Consider the following 22,089-nt stretch of genomic DNA (forward strand, 5'->3'; position numbering starts at 1 on the left):
TTTAGAAATTACTTCTCACAATGAATTCATATACACCACAGCATTTCATAGTCAAACATACATGGTTGAAATCATTCAGCTAGTGTCTGATACATGCTTTCTTTATCAGCTATCAGGTTCCCTTTAAATCCTCTTACAGCTAAGTGAAATGGAAATAAACAAAACAGAGGAAAAATTACAAAAAAATAATAATTTGCTCAAATAGAAAAGTTCCCATTTCTCATCTTTTTAACATTTTATTTTCTGTAGATAGTTAAGATTTTTAGGCCTTTTACATTTTCTTTAAATAATCAGTCCACGTGCTTTGTTTATTTTCTCCTTAAAATGTAAAGAATCAAGAAAAATGATGTTGTCAAAACCCGGGACCTTTAGATCTTCAGTCTAACGCTCTCCTGTCTGAGCTATTTCGGCCAAACACAAACAACTTTAGGAGTGCTAGACACTTGGCAAATGTCAAGCGAAACCCCTGAAAGTAGATATTTTTATTTTTGCTTTGACTGGTTTTTGCAGCATGATTTCTATTTGAAACTCCTGCTATTTTGTTGTACATATTTAATAACTTTAATTAACTCTTTGTGAATGAGTAGAAAAAAACAGCAATTTTGACAGAGATTTTTTTACATTTTCAATTTGACTCCATTCATCAGGTTCATTCAAACCCTGTGTTTGTGAGACAGGTGATGGTTGCACATAAAAGACAATGTGCATATATAATGTTACATCAAGTTTTATTTGTTATTAAATGCAAATAATTGGAGCAAAAAAGGAGACAACAATTTAGAGAAAATATTTTAATGATTGTTAACTTTCAGTGTGAAAACATTTGTCCCAAAATGTGCTGAAACTTAGATGTCAGTATCGCATGTGCATTTCAGACTTTAAAACTATGATTACCTACTTTTTAAGCTTTTGTTTATTAAGTATTTTTATGGTCTATTGATGAATGAGGTAATCAAATATGAAATTAGACTTACCGGCAATTCAGTTTATAGAAATCTCCCAGAACAGCCCCATAGGATGTGGAGTCTCAGCCCTAATAGGGAAAGAGAACACAAAGAGTTGAAATAGTCACGCCCTATTGACCGCCCGCAGTATTTTTATAGTGCCAAGACAGCTAACATATGCACATAAAAACTATTTCACGGTCCTAGAGTTCCGTTTATAGACGACAATTTCAGATTCACCCCAAAGACTCCCAGGTAGTGGTAACTTTGGGATCAGGTTTTTTAAGGCCCATTGCTAAGTTTGGTTTGATCCCCATCATGACTGAGAATCTGTAGTTTCATGAAAAGGTGATGTCAGAAATGGGATTTGAACCCAGAGTCTGCAACCTGAACGCAGCGCCTTAGACCACTCGGCCATCCTGACTTCTTGTGGATTCTGTGCCTTAACTCTTTCCAAGTTAGTCAGCAGAAATATGACCAGTAATTGTCATTGAAAATTATTTTAAAATATTTAATATTACAGTTTTTATTTCAATACATTTGTTTAAACTATTAGTTATCAAGCCTATTTTGAGCTAAATGGCCAAGCCCCATTTTAAAAAAATATGACTTTTATCACTGTATGCAGTAATAACTCTGGAATGCTTCTACATATCCCCGTAATTCTGAAAGTGTTTTTTGTGACACATTGTACTTTACATTAACTGTAAATTTAGGTCAATATATTTTTTGTTTTTTTCTGTGAAAATATCTAAAGTTTGTTTAAAATTTTGAAATATTAGTCATTTTTATTCTTTGACTGCTTATATCCTTAAACCAACTTGTCGCACCACACAAAAATGTAAATAAATAGCATTTTTCATATGTGTACTTTTTGTCAGCATTCACTTTCAAACCTCCTTTTATTTTGTTAGGATGTTAGAAATGTTAGATTTCTCACAAAATGCGGTGATGCACCATATTTCTTCAGAATCTACTGTTTGGCCACACAGCAGGGCTTTGAAAATAAGAGCGCTATTTGGATTTTGGAATGCAGATTTTGCAAGAATAGTTTGCAGGTAAAATTTGCAGAGTACCAAAAGTACCAAAACAGCAGAAACCCCCCCAAAGTGACCCCATTTTAGAAATTACTTCTCACAATGAATTCATATACACCACAGCATTTCATAGTCAAACATACATGGTTGAAATCATTCAGCTAGTGTCTGATACATGCTTTCTTTATCAGCTATCAGGTTCCCTTTAAATCCTCTTACAGCTAAGTGAAATGGAAATAAACAAAACAGAGGAAAAATTACAAAAAAATAATAATTTGCTCAAATGGAAAAGTTCCCATTTCTCATCTTTTTAACATTTTATTTTCTGTAGATAGTTAAGATTTTTAGGCCTTTTACATTTTCTTTAAATAATCAGTCCACGTGCTTTGTTTATTTTCTCCTTAAAATGTAAAGAATCAAGAAAAATGATGTTGCCGAAACCCGGGATCGAACCAGGGACCTTTAGATCTTCAATCTAACGCTCTCCCATCTGAGCTATTTCGGCCAAACACAAACAATTTTAGGAGTGCTAGACACTTGGCAATTGTCAAGCGAAACCCCTGAAAGTAGATATTTTTATTTTTGCTTTGACTGATTTTTGCAGCATGATTTCTATTTGAAACTCCTGCTATTTTGTTGTACATATCTAATAACTTTCATTAACTCTTTGTGAATGAGTAGAAAAAAACAGCAATTTTGACAGAGATTTTTTTACATTTTCAATTTGACTCCATTCATCAGGTTCATTCAAACCCTGTGTTTGTGAGACAGGTGATGGTTGCACATAAAAGACAATGTGCATGCATAATGTTACATCAAGTTTTATTTGTTATTAAATGCAAATAATTGGAGCAAAAAAGGAGACAACAATTTAGAGAAAATATTTTAATGATTGTTAACTTTCAATGTGAAAACATTTGTCCCAAAATGTGCTGACACTTAGATGTCAGTATCGCATGTGCATTTCAGACTTTAAAACTATGATTACCTACTTTTTAACCCCTTCACCCCCAAGGGTGGTTTGCACGTTAATGACCGGGCCAATTTTTACAATTCTGACCACTGTCCCTTTATGAGGCTATAACTCTGGAACGCTTTGACGGATCTTGGCGATTCTGACATTGTTTTCTCGTGACATATTGTACTTCATGTTAGGGGTAAAATTTCTTTGATATAACTTGCGTTTATTTGTGAAAAAAATAGAAATTTGGCGAAAATTTTGAAAATTTTGCAATTTTCCAACTTTGAATTTTTATGCCCTTAAATCACAGACATATGTCACGCAAAATACTTAATAAGTAACATTTTCCACATGTCTACTTTACATCAGTACAATTTTGGAACCAAAATTTTTTTTTGTGACGGAGTTATAAGGGTTAAAAGTTGACCAGCAATTTCTCATTTTTACAACACCATTTTTTTTTAGGGACCACATCTCATTTGAAGTCATTTTGAGGGGTCTATATGATAGAAAATACTCAAGTGTGACACCATTCTAAAAACTGCACCCCTCAAGGTGCTCAAAACCACATTCAAGAAGTTTATTAACCCTTCAGGTGTTTTACAGGAATTTTTGGAATGTTTAAATAAAAATGAACATTTAACTTTTTTTCACACAAAATTTATTTCAGCTCCAATTTGTTTTATTTTACCAAGGGTAACAGGAGAAAATGGACCCCCAAAGTTGTTGTACAATTTATCCTGAGTACGCTGATACCCCATATGTGGGGGTAAACCACTGTTTGGGCGTATGGCAGAGCTCGGAAGGAAAGGAGCGCCATTTGACTTTTCAATGCAAAATTGACTGGAATTGAGATGGGACGCCATGTTGTGTTTGGAGAGCCCCTGATGTGCCTAAACACTGAAACCCCCTACAAGTGACACCATTTTGGAAAGTAGACCCCCTAAGGAACTTATCTTGATGTGTGGTGAGCACTTTGACCCACCAAGTGCTTCACAGAAGTTTATAATGCAGAGCCGTAAAAATAAAAAATCATATTTTTTCACAAAAATGATCTTTTCGCCCCCAATTTTTTATTTTCCCAAGGGTAAGAGAAGAAATTGGACCCCAAAAAATGTTGTGCAATTTGTCCTGAGTATGCTGATACCCCATATGTGGGTGTAAACCATTGTTTGGGCGCATGGCAGAGCTTGGAAGTGAAGGAGCGCCATTTGACTTTTCAATGCAAAATTGACTGGAATTGAGATGGGACGCCATGTTGCGTTTGGAGAGCTCCTGATGTGCCTAAACATTGAAACTCCCTACAAGTGACACCATTTTGGAAAGTAGACCCCCTAAGGAACTTATCTAGATGTGTGGTGAGCACTTTGACCCACCAAGTGCTTCACAGAAGTTTATAATGCAGAGCCGTAAAAATAAAAAATCATATTTTTTCACAAAAATGATCTTTTCGCCCCCAATTTTTTATTTTCCCAAGGGTAAGAGAAGAAATTGGACCCAAAAAAATGTTGTGCAATTTGTCCTGAGTACGCTGATACCCCATATGTGGGTGTAAACCATTGTTTGGGCGCATGGCAGAGCTTGGAAGTGAAGGAGCGCCATTTGACTTTTCAATGCAAAATTGACTGGAATTGAGATGGGACGCCATGTTGCGTTTGGAGAGCTCCTGATGTGCCTAAACATTGAAACTCCCTACAAGTGACACCATTTTGGAAAGTAGACCCCCTAAGGAACTTATCTAGATGTGTGGTGAGCACTTTGACCCACCAAGTGCTTCACAGAAGTTTATAATGCAGAGCCGTAAAAATAAAAAATCATATTTTTTCACAAAAATGATCTTTTCGCCCCCAATTTTTTATTTTCCCAAGGGTAAGAGAAGAAATTGGACCCCAAAAAATGTTGTGCAATTTGTCCTGAGTACGCTGATACCCCATATGTGGGTGTAAACCATTGTTTGGGCGCATGGCAGAGCTTGGAAGTGAAGGAGCGCCATTTGACTTTTCAATGCAAAATTGACTGGAATTGAGATGGGACGCCATGTTGCGTTTGGAGAGCTCCTGATGTGCCTAAACATTGAAACTCCCTACAAGTGACACCATTTTGGAAAGTAGACCCCCTAAGGAACTTATCTAGATGTGTGGTGAGCACTTTGACCCACCAAGTGCTTCACAGAAGTTTATAATGCAGAGCCGTAAAAATAAAAAATCATATTTTTTCACAAAAATGATCTTTTCGCCCCCAATTTTTTATTTTCCCAAGGGTAAGAGAAGAAATTGGACCCAAAAAAATGTTGTGCAATTTGTCCTGAGTACGCTGATACCCCATATGTGGGTGTAAACCATTGTTTGGGCGCATGGCAGAGCTTGGAAGTGAAGGAGCGCCATTTGACTTTTCAATGCAAAATTGACTGGAATTGAGATGGGACGCCATGTTGCGTTTGGAGAGCTCCTGATGTGCCTAAACATTGAAACTCCCTACAAGTGACACCATTTTGGAAAGTAGACCCCCTAAGGAACTTATCTAGATGTGTGGTGAGCACTTTGACCCACCAAGTGCTTCACAGAAGTTTATAATGCAGAGCCGTAAAAATAAAAAATCATATTTTTTCATAAAAATGATCTTTTTGCCCCCAATTTTTTATTTTCCCAAGGGTAAGAGAAGAAATTGGACCCCAAAAAATGTTGTGCAATTTGTCCTGAGTACGCTGATACCCCATATGTGGGTGTAAACCATTGTTTGGGCGCATGGCAGAGCTTGGAAGTGAAGGAGCGCCATTTGACTTTTCAATGCAAAATTGACTGGAATTGAGATGGGACGCCATGTTGCGTTTGGAGAGCTCCTGATGTGCCTAAACATTGAAACTCCCTACAAGTGACACCATTTTGGAAAGTAGACCCCCTAAGGAACTTATCTAGATGTGTGGTGAGCACTTTGACCCACCAAGTGCTTCACAGAAGTTTATAATGCAGAGCCGTAAAAATAAAAAATCATATTTTTTCATAAAAATGATATTTTGCCCCCAATTTTTTATTTTCCCAAGGGTAAGAGAAGAAATTGGACCCCAAAAAATGTTGTGCAATTTGTCCTGAGTACGCTGATACCCCATATGTGGGTGTAAACCATTGTTTGGACGCATGGCAGAGCTTGGAAGGGAAGGAGCGCCATTTGACTTTTCAATGCAAAATTGACTGGAATTGAGATGGGACGCCATGTTGCGTTTGGAGAGCCCCTGATGTGCCTACACATTGAAACTCCCTACAAGTGACACCATTTTGGAAAGTAGACCCCCTAAGGAACTTATCTAGATGTGTTTTGAGAGCTTTGAACCCCCAAGTGTTTCACTACAGATTATAACGCAGAGCCGTGAAAATAATTTTTTTTTTTTCTCAAAAATGATTTTTTAGCCCCCAGCTTTGTATTTTTACAAGGGTAACAGAATAAATTGGACCCGAAAATTTGTTGTCCAATTTGTCCTGAGTACGCTGATACCCCATATGTGGGGGGGGAACCACTGTTTGGGCGCATGACAGAGCTCGGAAGGGAAGGAGTGCCATTTGGAATGCAGACTTAAATGGATTGGTCAGCAGCCGTCACGTTGCATTTGCAGAGCCCCTGATGTACCCAAACAGTACAACCCCCCCACAAGTGACCCCATATTGGAAACTAGACCTCCCAAGGAACTTATCTAGATGTGGTTTGAGAACTTTGAACCCCCAAGTGTTTCACTAAAGTTTATAGCGCAAATCCGTGAAAATAAAAATTCTTTTTTTTTTTCACAAAAATGATTTTTTAGCCCCCAGTTTTGTATTTTCACAAGGGTAACAGGATAAATTGGACCCCAAAAGTTGTTGTCCAATTTGTCCTGAGTACGCTGATACCCCATATGTGGGGGGGAACCACTGTTTGGGTGCATGACAGAGCTCGGAAGGGAAGGAGCGCCATTTGGAATGCAGCCTTAAATGGATTGGTCTGCAGGCGTCACGTTGCATTTGCAGAGCCCCTGATGTACCCAAACAGTACAAACCCCCCACAAGTGACCCCATATTGGAAACTAGACCTCCCAAGGAACTTATCTAGATGTGTTGTGAGAACTTTGAACCCCCAAGTGTTTCACTACAGTTTATAACGCAGAGCCGTGAAAATAAAACATCTTTTTTTCCCACAAAAATGATTTTTAGCCCCCCAAATTTTTATTTTCCTAAGGATAACAAGAGAGCTTGGACCCCAGAAGTTGTTGTTCAATTTGTCCCGAGTACGCTGATAACACATATGTTGGGGTAAACCCCTTTTTGGGCGCACGGGAGAGCTCGGAAGGGAAGGAGCACTGTTTTACTTTTTCAACGCAGAATTGGCTGGAATTGAGATTGGACGCCATGTCGCGCTTGGAGAGCCCCTGATGTGCCTGGACAGTGGAAACTCCCCAATTCTACCTGAAACCCTAACCCAAACACACCCCTAACCCTAATCCCAACGGTAACCCTAACCACACCCCTAGCCCTGACACACCCATAATTCTAATCCCAACCCTAATCCAAACGTAAATGTAATCCAAACCCTAACCCTAACTTTAGCCCCAACCCTAACTTTAGCCCCAACCCTAACTTTAGCCCCAACCCTAACTTTACCTCCAACCCTAGCCCTAACCCTAACCCTACCCCTAACCCTAACCCTAAACGTGACTGAAATACGTGGCACTGAAATACGTGGCACTGAAATACGTGGCACTGAAATACGTGGCACTGAAATACGTGGCACTGAAATACGTGGCACTGAAATACGTGGCACTTAAATACGTGGCACTGAAACACGTGGCACTGAAATACGTGATACGTGGCACTGAAATACGTGGCACTGAAATACGTGGCACTGAAATACGTGGCACTGAAATACGTGGCTCTTAAATATGTGATACGTGGCACTTAAATACGTGGCACTGAAACACGTGGCACTGAAATATGTGATACATGGCACTGAAATACGTGGCACTGAAATACGTGGCACTGAAATACGTGGCACTTAAATACGTGGCACTTAAATACGTGGCACTTAAATATGTGATACGTGGCACTTAAATACGTGGCACTGAAATACGTGGCACTGAAATACGTGGCACTGAAATACGTGGCACTTAAATACGTGGCACTTAAATACGTGGCACTGAAATATGTGATACGTGGCACTTAAATACGTGGCACTGAAACACGTGGCACTGAAATACGTGATACGTGGCACTGAAATACGTGGCACTGAAATACGTGGCACTGAAATACGTGGCACTGAAACACGTGCAACTGAAATACGTGGTACTAAAATATGTGGCACTGAAATACGTGATACGTGGCACTGAAATACGTGGCACTGAAACACGTGGCACTGAAATACGTGATACGTTGCACTGAAATACATGGCACTGAAATACGTGGCACTGAAATACGTGGCACTGAAATACGTGGCACTGAAATACGTGGCACTATGACTGTCAGAAAATGTTCATTAAACGGTTAGGGGTGAGGTTAGGGGTAGAGTTAGGGTTAGGGTTTGGATCCCTTTATCACCTTGATGGTGGTGGGTGGCTTTTCAGTGTGTTTTCTGTTTTTTTTCGATAAAAATGCATGCGTTTTTAACGCAAACAAACGCATGTGCTTAAAAACATCAAGAAAATACTGCAGGTTGTATTTCTGAAAATTAACGCATGCAGAAAAAAACCGCATGCGTTTGAAAACGCGACCAAACGTCTACAAAAAAACGCATGCGTTTTCAATGTTAAATATAGGGAAAAAACGCATGTGTTTTTTTGTGCAAAAAACGCTGCAGACAAAAACGCAAGTGTGAAACCAGCGACGCTTTTTATAGCAAAAAAGTTTTTGCGTCTCCACATTTTGAGAGCTATAATTTTTCCACATTTTGCTCCACAGAGTCATGTGAGGTCTTGTTTTTTGCGGGACGAGTTGCCGTTTTTATTGGTAACATTTTCGGACACGTGACCGTTTTTGATCGCTTTTTATTCCGATTTTTGTGAGGCAGAATGACCAAAAACCAGCAATTCCTGAATTTCTTTTGGGAGAGGCGTTTATACCGTTCCGCGTTTGGTAAAATTGATAAAGCAGTTTTATTCGTCAGGTCAGTATGATTACAGCGATATCTCATTTATATCATTTTTTTATGTTTTGGCGCTTTTATACAATAAAAACTATTTTATAGAAAAAATAATTATTTTGGTATCGCTTTTTTCTCAGGACTATAACTTTTTTATTTTTTTGCTGATGATGCTGTATGGCGGCTTGTTTTTTGCGGGACAAGATGACGTTTTCAGCGGTACCATGGATATTTATATCAGTCTTTTTGATCGCGTGTTATTCCACTTTTTGTTCGGCGGTATGGTAATAAAGCGTTGTTTTTTGCCTCGTTTTTTTTTTTTTTTTCTTACGGTGTTTACTGAAGGGGTTAACTAGTGCGGCAGTTTTATAGGTGGGGTCGTTACGGACGCGGCGATACTAAATATGTGTACTTTTATTGTTTTTTTTTTATTTAGACAAAGAAATGTATTTATGGGAATAATATTTTTTTTTTTTTCATTATTTTGGAATTTTTTTTTTATTTTTTTTTACACATTTGGAAATTTTTTTTTTTACTTTTTTACTTTGCCCCAGGGGGGGACAATACAGATCGGTGATCTGCCAGTTTGCATAGCACTCTGACAGATCACTGATCTGCGAGAAGTACAGGCTGCTTCACAGTGCCTGCTCTGAGCAGGCGTCTGTGAAGCCACCTCCCTCCCTGCAGGACCCGGATCCGTGGCCATCTTGGATCCGGGTCTGGAGCAGGCAGGGAGGGAGGTAAGACCCTCGCAGCAACGCAATCACATCGCGTTGCTGCGGGGGGCTCAGGGAAGCCCGCAGGGAGCCCCCTCCCTGCGCGATGCTTCCCTGCACCGCCGGCACATCGCGATCATGTTTGATCGCGGTGTGCCGGGGGTTAATGTGCCGGGAGCGGTCCGTGACCGCTCCTGGCACATAGTGCCGGATGTCAGCTGCGATATGCAGCCGACACCCGGCCGCGATCGGCCGCGCTCCCCCCGTGAGCGCGGCCGATCGGCTATGACGTACTATCCCGTCGGCGGTCATACGGGCCCACCCCACCTCGACGGGATAGTACGTTGGATGTCAGGAAGGGGTTAAGCTTTTGTTTATTAAGTATTTTTATGGTCTATTGATGAATGAGGTAATCAAATATGAAATTAGACTTACCGGCAATTCAGTTTATAGAAATCTCCCAGAACAGCCCCATAGGATGTGGAGTCTCAGCCCTAATAGGGAAAGAGAACACAAAGAGTTGAAATAGTCACGCCCCATTGACAGCCCGCAGTATTTTTATAGTGCCAAGACAGCTAACATATGCACATAAAAACTATTTCACGGTCCTAGAGTTCCGTTTTTAGACGACAATTTCAGATTCACCCCAAAGACTCCCAGGTAGTGGTAACTTTGGGATCGGATTTTTTAAGGCCCATTGCTAAGTTTGGTTTGATCCCCATCTAATCAATAATTGACTGAGAATCTGTATAGTTTCATGAAAAGGTGATGTCAGAAGTGGGATTTGAACCCACGCCTCCAAGAGAGACTGTGACCTTAACGCAGCGACTTAGACCGCTCGGCCATCCTGACTTCTTGTGGATTCTGTGCCTTAACTCTTTCCAAGTTAGTCAGAAGAAATATGACCAGTAATTGTCATTGAAAATTATTTTAAAATATTTATTATTACAGTTTTTATTTCAATACATTTGTTTAAACTATTAGTTATCAAGCCTATTTTGAGCTAAATGGCCAAGCCCCATTTTAAAAAAATATGACTTTTATCCCTGTATGCAGTAATAACTCTGGAATGCTTCTACATATCCCCGTAATTCTGAAAGTGTTTTTTGTGACACATTGTACTTTACATTAACTGTAAATTTAGGTCAATATATTTTTAGTTTTTTCTGTGAAAATATCTAAATTTTGTTTAAAATTTTGAAATATTAGTCATTTTTATTCTTTGACTGCTTATATCCTTAAACCAACTTGTCGCACCACACAAAAATGTAAATAAATAGCATTTTTCATATGTGTACTTTTGGTCAGCATTCACTTTCAAACCTCCTTTTATTTTGTTAGGATGTTAGAAATGTTAGATTTCTCACAAAATGCGATGATGCACCATATTTCTTCAGAATCTACTGTTTGGCCACACAGCAGGGCTTTGAAAATAAGAGCGCTATTTGGATTTTGGAATGCAAATTTTGCAAGAATAGTTTGCAGGTAAAATTTGCAGAGTACCAAAAGTACCAAAACAGCAGAAACCCCCCCAAAGTGACCCCATTTTAGAAATTACTTCTCACAATGAATTCATATACACCACAGCATTTCATAGTCAAACATACATGGTTGAAATCATTCAGCTAGTGTCTGATACATGCTTTCTTTATCAGCTATCAGGTTCCCTTTAAATCCTCTTACAGCTAAGTGAAATGGAAATAAACAAAACAGAGGAAAAATTACAAAAAAATAATAATTTGCTCAAATGGAAAAGTTCCCATTTCTCATCTTTTTAACATTTTATTTTCTGTAGATAGTTAAGATTTTTAGGCCTTTTACATTTTCTTTAAATAATCAGTCCACGTGCTTTGTTTATTTTCTCCTTAAAATGTAAAGAATCAAGAAAAATGATGTTGCCGAAACCCGGGATCGAACCAGGGACCTTTAGATCTTCAGTCTAACGCTCTCCCATCTGAGATATTTCGGCCAAACACAAACGACTTTAGGAGTGCTAGACACTTGGCAAATGTCAAGCGAAACCCCTGAAAGTAGATATTTTTATTTTTGCTTTGACTGGTTTTTGCAGCATGATTTCTATTTGAAACTCCTGCTATTTTGTTGTACATTTAATAACTTTCATTAACTCTTTGTGAATGAGTAGAAAAAAAACAGCAATTTTGACAGAGATTTTTTTACATTTTCAATTTGACTCCATTCATCAGGTTCATTCAAACCCTGTGTTTGTGAGACAGGTGATGGTTGCACATAAAAGACAATGTGCATATATAATGTTACATCAAGTTTTATTTGTTATTAAATGCAAATAATTGGAGCAAAAAAGGAGACAACAATTTAGAGAAAATATTTTAATGATTGTTAACTTTCAATGTGAAAACATTTGTCCCAAAATGTGCTGAAACTTAGATGTCAGTATCGCATGTGCATTTCAGACTTTAAAACTATGATTACCTGCTTTTTAAGCTTTTGTTTATTAAGTATTTTTATGGTCTATTGATGAATGAGGTAATCAAATATGAAATTAGACTTACCGGCAATTCAGTTTATAGAAATCTCCCAGAACAGCCCCATAGGATGTGGAGTCTCCGGCCTAATAGGGAAAGAGAACACAAAGAGTTGAAATAGTCCCGCCCCATTGACCGCCGGCAGTATTTTTATAGTGCCAAGACAGCTAACATATGCACATAAAAACTATTTCACGGTCCTAGAGTTCCGTTTATAGACGACAATTTCAGATTCACCCCAAAGACTCCCAGGTAGTGGTAACTTTGGGATCGGATTTTTTAAGGCCCATTGCTAAGTTTGGTTTGATCCCCATCTAATCAATAATTGACTGAGAATCTGTATAGTTTCATGAAAAGGTGATGTCAGAATTGGGATTTGAACCCACGCCTCCAAGAGAGACTGCGTCCTGAACGCAGTGCCTTAGACCGCTCGGCCATCCTGACTTCTTGTGGATTCTGTGCCTTAACTCTTTCCAAGTTAGTCAGAAGAAATATGACCAGTAATTGTCATTGAAAATTATTTTAAAATATTTAATATTACAGTTTTTATTTCAATACATTTGTTTAAACTATTAGTTATCAAGCCTATTTTGAGCTAAATGGCCAAGCCCCATTTTAAAAAAAATATGACTTTTATCACTGTATGCAGTAATAACTCTGGAATGCTTCTACATATCCCCGTAATTCTGAAAGTGTTTTTTGTGACACATTGTACTTTACATTAACTGTAAATTTAGGTCAATATATTTTTTGTTTTTTTCTGTGAAAATATCTAAATTTTGTTTAAAATTTTGAAATATTAGTCATTTTTATTCTTTGACTAACTTGTCGCACCACACAAAAATGTAAATAAATAGCATTTTTCATATGTGTACTTTTGGTCAGCATTCACTTTCAAACCTCCTTTTATTTTGTTAGGATGTTAGAAATGTTAGATTTCTCACAAAATGCGATGATGCACCATATTTCTTCAGAATCTACTGTTTGGCCACACAGCAGGGCTTTGAAAATAAGAGCGCTATTTGGATTTTGGAATGCAGATTTTGCAAGAATAGTTTGCAGGTAAAATTTGCAGAGTACCAAAACAGCAGAAACCCCCCCAAAGTGACCCCATTTTAGAAATTACTTCTCACAATGAATTCATATACACCACAGCATTTCATAGTCAAACATACATGGTTGAAATCATTCAGCTAGTGTCTGATACATGCTTTCTTTATCAGCTATCAGGTTCCCTTTAAATCCTCTTACAGCTAAGTGAAATGGAAATAAACAAAACAGAGGAAAAATTACAAAAAAATAATAATTTGCTCAAATGGAAAAGTTCCCATTTCTCATCTTTTTAACATTTTATTTTCTGTAGATAGTTAAGATTTTTAGGCCTTTTACATTTTCTTTAAATAATCAGTCCACGTGCTTTGTTTATTTTCTCCTTAAAATGTAAAGAATCAAGAAAAATGATTTTGTCGAAACCCGGGACCTAACCAGGGACCTTTAGATCTTCAGTCTAACGCTCTCCCGTCTGAGCTATTTCGGCCAAACACAAACAGCTTTAGGAGTGCTAGACACTTGGCAAATGTCAAGCGAAACCCCTGAAAGTAGATATTTTTATTTTTGCTTTGACTGGTTTTTGCAGCATGATTTCTATTTGAAACTCCTGCTATTTTGTTGTACATATTTAATAACTTTAATTAACTCTTTGTGAATGAGTAGAAAAAAACAGCAATTTTGACAGAGATTTTTTTACATTTTCAATTTGACTCCATTCATCAGGTTCATTCAAACCCTGTGTTTGTGAGACAGGTGATGGTTGCACATAAAAGACAATGTGCATATATAATGTTACATCAAGTTTTATTTGTTATTAAATGCAAATAATTGGAGCAAAAAAGGAGACAACAATTTAGAGAAAATATTTTAATGATTGTTAACTTTCAATGTGAAAACATTTGTCCCAAAATGTGCTGAAACTTAGATGTCAGTATCACATGTGCATTTCAGACTTTAAAACTATGATTACCTGCTTTTTAAGCTTTTGTTTATTAAGTATTTTTATGGTCTATTGATGAATGAGGTAATCAAATATGAAATTAGACTTACCGGCAATTCAGTTTATAGAAATCTCCCAGAACAGCCCCATAGGATGTGGAGTCTCTGCCCTAATAGGGAAAGAGAACACAAAGAGTTGAAATAGTCCCGCCCCATTGACCGCCGGCAGTATTTTTATAGTGCCAAGACAGCTAACATATGCACATAAAAACTATTTCACGGTCCTAGAGTTCCGTTTATAGACGACAATTTCAGATTCACCCCAAAGACTCCCAGGTAGTGGTAACTTTGGGATCGGATTTTTTAAGGCCCATTGCTAAGTTTGGTTTGATCCCCATCTAATCAATAATTGACTGAGAATCTGTATAGTTTCATGAAAAGGTGATGTCAGAAGTGGGATTTGAACCCACGCCTCCAAGAGAGACTGCGACCTGAACGCAGTGCCTTAAACCGCTCAGCCATCCTGACTTCTTGTGGATTCTGTGCCTTAACTCTTTCCAAGTTAGTCAGAAGAAATATGACCAGTAATTGTCATTGAAAATTATTTTAAAATATTTAATATTACAGTTTTTATTTCAATACATTTGTTTAAACTATTAGTTATCAAGCCTATTTTGAGCTAAATGGCCAAGCCCCATTTTAAAAAAATATGACTTTTATCACTGTATGCAGTAATAACTCTGGAATGCTTCTACATATCCCCGTAATTCTGAAAGTGTTTTTTGTGACACATTGTACTTTACATTAACTGTAAATTTAGGTCAATATATTTTTTGTTTTTTTCTGTGAAAATATCTAAATTTTGTTTAAAATTTTGAAATATTAGTCATTTTTATTCTTTGACTGCTTATATCCTTAAACCAACTTGTCGCACCACACAAAAATGTAAATAAATAGCATTTTTCATATGTGTACTTTTGGTCAGCATTCACTTTCAAACCTCCTTTTATTTTGTTAGGATGTTAGAAATGTTAGATTTCTCACAAAATGCGATGATGCACCATATTTCTTCAGAATCTACTGTTTGGCCACACAGCAGGGCTTTGAAAATAAGAGTGCTATTTGGATTTTGGAATGCAGATTTTGCAAGAATAGTTTGCAGGTAAAATTTGCAGAGTACCAAAACAGCAGAAACCCCCCCAAAGTGACCCCATTTTAGAAATTACTTCTCACAATGAATTCATATACACCACAGCATTTCATAGTCAAACATACATGGTTGAAATCATTCAGCTAGTGTCTGATACATGCTTTCTTTATCAGCTATCAGGTTCCCTTTAAATCCTCTTACAGCTAAGTGAAATGGAAATAAACAAAACAGAGGAAAAATTACAAAAAAATAATAATTTGCTCAAATGGAAAAGTTCCCATTTCTCATCTTTTTAACATTTTATTTTCTGTAGATAGTTAAGATTTTTAGGCCTTTTACATTTTCTTTAAATAATCAGTCCACGTGCTTTGTTTATTTTCTCCTTAAAATGTAAAGAATCAAGAAAAATGATGTTGTCGAAACCCGGGACCTAACCAGGAACCTTTAGATCTTCAGTCTAACGCTCTCCCGTCTGAGCTATTTCGGCCAAACACAAACAACTTTAGGAGTGCTAGACACTTGGCAAATGTCAAGCGAAACCCCTGAAAGTAGATATTTTTATTTTTGCTTTGACTGGTTTTTGCAGCATGATTTCTATTTGAAACTCCTGCTATTTTGTTGTACATATTTAATAACTTTAATTAACTCTTTGTGAATGAGTAGAAAAAAACAGCAATTTTGACAGAGATTTTTTTACATTTTCAATTTGACTCCATTCATCAGGTTCATTCAAACCCTGTGTTTGTGAGACAGGTGATGGTTGCACATAAAAGACAATGTGCATATATAATGTTACATCAAGTTTTATTTGTTATTAAATGCAAATAATTGGAGCAAAAAAGGAGACAACAATTTAGAGAAAATATTTTAATGATTGTTAACTTTCAGTGTGAAAACATTTGTCCCAAAATGTGCTGAAACTTAGATGTCAGTATCGCATGTGCATTTCAGACTTTAAAACTATGATTACCTACTTTTTAAGCTTTTGTTTATTAAGTATTTTTATGGTCTATTGATGAATGAGGTAATCAAATATGAAATTAGACTTACCGGCAATTCAGTTTATAGAAATCTCCCAGAACAGCCCCATAGGATGTGGAGTCTCCGCCCTAATAGGGAAAGAGAACACAAAGAGTTGAAATAGTCACGCCCCATTGACCGCCCGCAGTATTTTTATAGTGCCAAGACAGCTAACATATGCACATAAAAACTATTTCACGGTCCTAGAGTTCCGTTTATAGACGACAATTTCAGATTCACCCCAAAGACTCCCAGGTAGTGGTAACTTTGGGATCAGGTTTTTTAAGGCCCATTGCTAAGTTTGGTTTGATACCCATCATGACTGAGAATCTGTATAGTTTCATGAAAAGGTGATGTCAGAAGTGGGATTTGAACCCAGAGTCTGCAACCTGAACGCAGCGCCTTAGACCGCTCGGCCATCCTGACTTCTTGTGGATTCTGTGCCTTAACTCTTTCCAAGTTAGTCAGCAGAAATATGACCAGTAATTGTCATTGAAAATTATTTTAAAATATTTAATATTACAGTTTTTATTTCAATACATTTGTTTAAACTATTAGTTATCAAGCCTATTTTGAGCTAAATGGCCAAGCCCCATTTTAAAAAAATATGACTTTTATCACTGCATGCAGTAATAACTCTGGAATGCTTCTACATATCCCCGTAATTCTGAAAGTGTTTTTTGTGACACATTGTACTTTACATTAACTGTAAATTTAGGTCAATATATTTTTAGTTTTTTTCTGTGAAAATATCTAAATTTTGTTTAAAATTTTGAAATATTAGTCATTTTTATTCTTTGACTGCTTATATCCTTAAACCAACTTGTTGCACCACACAAAAATGTAAATAAATAGCATTTTTCATATGTGTACTTTTTGTCAGCATTCACTTTAAAACCTCCTTTTATTTTGTTAGGATGTTAGAAATGTTAGATTTCTCACGAAATGCGGTGATGCACCATATTTCTTCAGAATCTACTGTTTGGCCACACAGCAGGGCTTTGAAAATAAGAGCGCTATTTGGATTTTGGAATGCAGATTTTGCAAGAATAGTTTGCAGGTAAAATTTGCAGAGTACCAAAAGTACCAAAACAGCAGAAACCCCCCCAAAGTGACCCCATTTTAGAAATTACTTCTCACAATGAATTCATATACACCACAGCATTTCATAGTCAAACATACATGGTTGAAATCATTCAGCTAGTGTCTGATACATGCTTTCTTTATCAGCTATCAGGTTCCCTTTAAATCCTCTTACAGCTAAGTGAAATGGAAATAAACAAAACAGAGGAAAAATTACAAAAAAATAATAATTTGCTCAAATGGAAAAGTTCCCATTTCTCATCTTTTTAACATTTTATTTTCTGTAGATAGTTAAGATTTTTAGGCCTTTTACATTTTCTTTAAATAATCAGTCCACGTGCTTTGTTTATTTTCTCCTTAAAATGTAAAGAATCAAGAAAAATGATGTTGCCGAAACCCGGGATTGAACCAGGGGCCTTTAGATCTTCAGTCTAACGCTCTCCCATCTGAGCTATTTCGGCCAAACACAAACAGCTTTAGGAGTGCTAGACACTTGGCAAATGTCAAGCGAAACCCCTGAAAGTAGATATTTTTATTTTTGCTTTGACTGGTTTTTGCAGCATGATTTCTATTTGAAACTCCTGCTATTTTGTTGTACATATTTAATAACTTTCATTAACTCTTTGTGAATGAGTAGAAAAAAACAGCAATTTTGACAGAGATTTTTTTACATTTTCAATTTGACTCCATTCATCAGGTTCATTCAAACCCTGTGTTTGTGAGACAGGTGATGGTTGCACATAAAAGACAATGTGCATGCATAATGTTACATCAAGTTTTATTTGTTATTAAATGCAAATAATTGGAGCAAAAAAGGAGACAACAATTTAGAGAAAATATTTTAATGATTGTTAACTTTCAATGTGAAAACATTTGTCCCAAAATGTGCTGAAACTTAGATGTCAGTATCGCATGTGCATTTCAGACTTTAAAACTATGATTACCTACCTTTTAAGCTTTTGTTTATTAAGTTTTTTTATGGTCTATTGATGAATGAGGTAATCAAATATGAAATTAGACTTACCGGCAATTCAGTTTATAGAAATCTCCCAGAACAGCCCCATAGGATGTGGAGTCTCCGCCCTAATAGGGAAAGAGAACACAAAGAGTTGAAATAGTCCCGCCCCATTGACCGCCCGCAGTATTTTTATAGTGCCAAGACAGCTAACATATGCACATAAAAACTATTTCACGGTCCTAGAGTTCCGTTTATAGACGACAATTTCAGATTCACCCCAAAGACTCCCAGGTAGTGGTAACTTTGGGATAAGGTTTTTTAAGGCCCATTGCTAAGTTTGGTTTGATCCCCATCTAATCAATAATTGACTGAGAATCTGTATAGTTTCATGAAAAGGTGATGTCAGAAGTGGGATTTGAACCCACACCTCCAAGAGAGACTGCAACCTGAACGCAGCGCCTGACTTCTTGTGGATTCTGTGCCTTAACTCTTTCCAAGTTAGTCAGCAGAAATATGACCAGTAATTGTCATTGAAAATTATTTTAAAATATTTAATATTACAGTTTTTATTTCAATACATTTGTTTAAACTATTAGTTATCAAGCCTATTTTGAGCTAAATGGCCAAGCCCCATTTTAAAAAAATATGACTTTTATCACTGTATGCAGTAATAACTCTGGAATGCTTCTACATATCCCCGTAATTCTGAAAGTGTTTTTTGTGACACATTGTACTTTACATTAACTGTAAATTTAGGTCAATATATTTTTAGTTTTTTTCTGTGAAAATATCTAAATTTTGTTTAAAATTTTGAAATATTAGTCATTTTCATTCTTTGACTGCTTATATCCTTAAACCAACTTGTTGCACCACACAAAAATGTAAATAAATAGCATTTTTCATATGTGTACTTTTTGTCAGCATTCACTTTCAAACCTCCTTTTATTTTGTTAGGATGTTAGAAATGTTAGATTTCTCACAAAATGCGGTGATGCACCATATTTCTTCAGAATCTACTGTTTGGCCACACAGCAGGGCTTTGAAAATAAGAGCGCTATTTGGATTTTGGAATGCAGATTTTGCAAGAATAGTTTGCAGGTAAAATTTGCAGAGTACCAAAAGTACCAAAACAGCAGAAACCCCCCCAAAGTGACCCCATTTTAGAAATTACTTCTCACAATGAATTCATATACACCACAGCATTTCATAGTCAAACATACATGGTTGAAATCATTCAGCTAGTGTCTGATACATGCTTTCTTTATCAGCTATCAGGTTCCCTTTAAATCCTCTTACAGCTAAGTGAAATGGAAATAAACAAAACAGAGGAAAAATTACAAAAAAATAATAATTTGCTCAAATGGAAAAGTTCCCATTTCTCATCTTTTTAACATTTTATTTTCTGTAGATAGTTAAGATTTTTAGGCCTTTTACATTTTCTTTAAATAATCAGTCCACGTGCTTTGTTTATTTTCTCCTTAAAATGTAAAGAATCAAGAAAAATGATGTTGCCGAAACCCGGGATCGAACCAGGGACCTTGAGATCTTCAGTCTAACGCTCTCCCATCTGAGCTATTTCAGCCAAACACAAACAACTTTAGGAGTGCTAGACACTTGGCAAATGTCAAGCGAAACCCCTGAAAGTAGATATTTTTATTTTTGCTTTGACTGGTTTTTGCAGCATGATTTCTATTTGAAACTCCTGCTATTTTGTTGTACATATTTAATAACTTTCATTAACACTCTTTGTGAATGAGTAGAAAAAAACAGCAATTTTGACAGAGATTTTTTTACATTTTCAATTTGACTCCATTCATCAGGTTCATTCAAACCCTGTGTTTGTGAGACAGGTGATGGTTGCACATAAAAGACAATGTGCATGCATAATGTTACATCAAGTTTTATTTGTTATTAAATGCAAATAATTGGAGCAAAAAAGGAGACAACAATTTAGAGAAAATATTTTAATGATTGTTAACTTTCAATGTGAAAACATTTGTCCCAAAATGTGCTGAAACTTAGATGTCAGTATCGCATGTGCATTTCAGACTTTAAAACTATGATTACCTACTTTTTAAGCTTTTGTTTACAGCAGAAACCCCCCCAAAGTGACCCCATTTTAGAAATTACTTCTCACAATGAATTCATATACACCACAGCATTTCATAGTCAAACATACATGGTTGAAATCATTCAGCTAGTGTCTGATACATGCTTTCTTTATCAGCTATCAGGTTCCCTTTAAATCCTCTTACAGCTAAGTGAAATGGAAATAAACAAAACAGAGGAAAAATTACAAAAAAATAATAATTTGCTCAAATGGAAAAGTTCCCATTTCTCATCTTTTTAACATTTTATTTTCTGTAGATAGTTAAGATTTTTAGGCCTTTTACATTTTCTTTAAATAATCAGTCCACGTGCTTTGTTTATTTTCTCCTTAAAATGTAAAGAATCAAGAAAAATGATGTTACCGAAACCCGGGACCTTTAGATCTTCAGTCTAACGCTCTCCCATCTGAGCTATTTCGGCCAAACACAAACAACTTTAGGAGTGCTAGACACTTGGCAAATGTCAAGCGAAACCCCTGAAAGTAGATATTTTTATTTTTGCTTTGACTGGTTTTTGCAGCATGATTTCTATTTCAAACTCCTGCTATTTTGTTGTACATATTTAATAACTTTCATTAACTCTTTGTGAATGAGTAGAAAAAAACAAGCAATTTTGACAGAGATTTTTTTACATTTTCAATTTGACTCCATTCATCAGGTTCATTCAAACCCTGTGTTTGTGAGACAGGTGATGGTTGCACATAAAAGACAATGTGCATGCATAATGTTACATCAAGTTTTATTTGTTATTAAATGCAAATAATTGGAGCAAAAAAGGAGACAACAATTTAGAGAAAATATTTTAATGATTGTTAACTTTCAATGTGAAAACATTTGTCCCAAAATGTGCTGAAACTTAGATGTCAGTATCGCATGTGCATTTCAGACTTTAAAACTATGATTACCTGCTTTTTAAGCTTTTGTTTATTAAGTATTTTTATGGTCTATTGATGAATGAGGTACTCAAATATGAAATTAGACTTACCGGCAATTCAGTTTATAGAAATCTCCCAGAACAGCCCCATAGGATGTGGAGTCTCCGCCCTAATAGGGAAAGAGAACACAAAGAGTTGAAATAGTCCCGCCCCATTGACCGCCGGCAGTATTTTTATAGTGCCAAGACAGCTAACATATGCACATAAAAACTATTTCACGGTCCTAGAGTTCCGTTTATAGACGACAATTTCAGATTCACCCCAAAGACTCCCAGGTAGTGGTAACTTTGGGATCGGATTTTTTAAGGCCCATTGCTAAGTTTGGTTTGATCCCCATCTAATCAATAATTGACTGAGAATCTGTATAGTTTCATGAAAAGGTGATGTCAGAAGTGGGATTTGAACCCACGCCTCCAAGAGAGACTGCGACCTGAACGCAGCGCCTTAGACCGCTCGGCCATCCTGACTTCTTGTGTATTCTGTGCCTTAACTCTTTCCAAGTTAGTCAGAAGAAATATGACCAGTAATTGTCATTGAAAATTATTTTAAAATATTTAATATTACAGTTTTTATTTCAATACATTTGTT

General features: G+C 36.5%; 6 non-coding genes across 6 annotated transcripts; all 6 read right to left on the reverse strand.

Moving 5' to 3' along the window:
- Window positions 1–2,413: 2,413 nt before the first annotated feature.
- On the reverse strand, window positions 2,414–2,486 carry TRNAF-GAA (transfer RNA phenylalanine (anticodon GAA)). Its single transcript has one exon. It is a non-coding gene; the product is annotated as a tRNA-Phe (tRNA).
- A 9,164-nt stretch (window positions 2,487–11,650) lies between these two features.
- Window positions 11,651–11,723, reverse strand: TRNAF-GAA (transfer RNA phenylalanine (anticodon GAA)). Its single transcript has one exon. It is a non-coding gene; the product is annotated as a tRNA-Phe (tRNA).
- An 896-nt stretch (window positions 11,724–12,619) lies between these two features.
- On the reverse strand, window positions 12,620–12,702 carry TRNAL-CAG (transfer RNA leucine (anticodon CAG)). The gene has a single exon. It is a non-coding gene; the product is annotated as a tRNA-Leu (tRNA).
- A 1,990-nt stretch (window positions 12,703–14,692) lies between these two features.
- TRNAL-CAG (transfer RNA leucine (anticodon CAG)) lies at window positions 14,693–14,775 on the reverse strand. The gene has a single exon. It is a non-coding gene; the product is annotated as a tRNA-Leu (tRNA).
- A 3,113-nt stretch (window positions 14,776–17,888) lies between these two features.
- TRNAF-GAA (transfer RNA phenylalanine (anticodon GAA)) lies at window positions 17,889–17,961 on the reverse strand. Its single transcript has one exon. It is a non-coding gene; the product is annotated as a tRNA-Phe (tRNA).
- A 3,924-nt stretch (window positions 17,962–21,885) lies between these two features.
- Window positions 21,886–21,968, reverse strand: TRNAL-CAG (transfer RNA leucine (anticodon CAG)). Its single transcript has one exon. It is a non-coding gene; the product is annotated as a tRNA-Leu (tRNA).
- Between the last annotated feature and the right edge of the window lie 121 nt (window positions 21,969–22,089).

Source organism: Ranitomeya variabilis, chromosome 4, assembly GCF_051348905.1.
Source record: "Ranitomeya variabilis isolate aRanVar5 chromosome 4, aRanVar5.hap1, whole genome shotgun sequence".
Lineage (NCBI taxonomy): Eukaryota > Metazoa > Chordata > Amphibia > Anura > Dendrobatidae > Ranitomeya > Ranitomeya variabilis.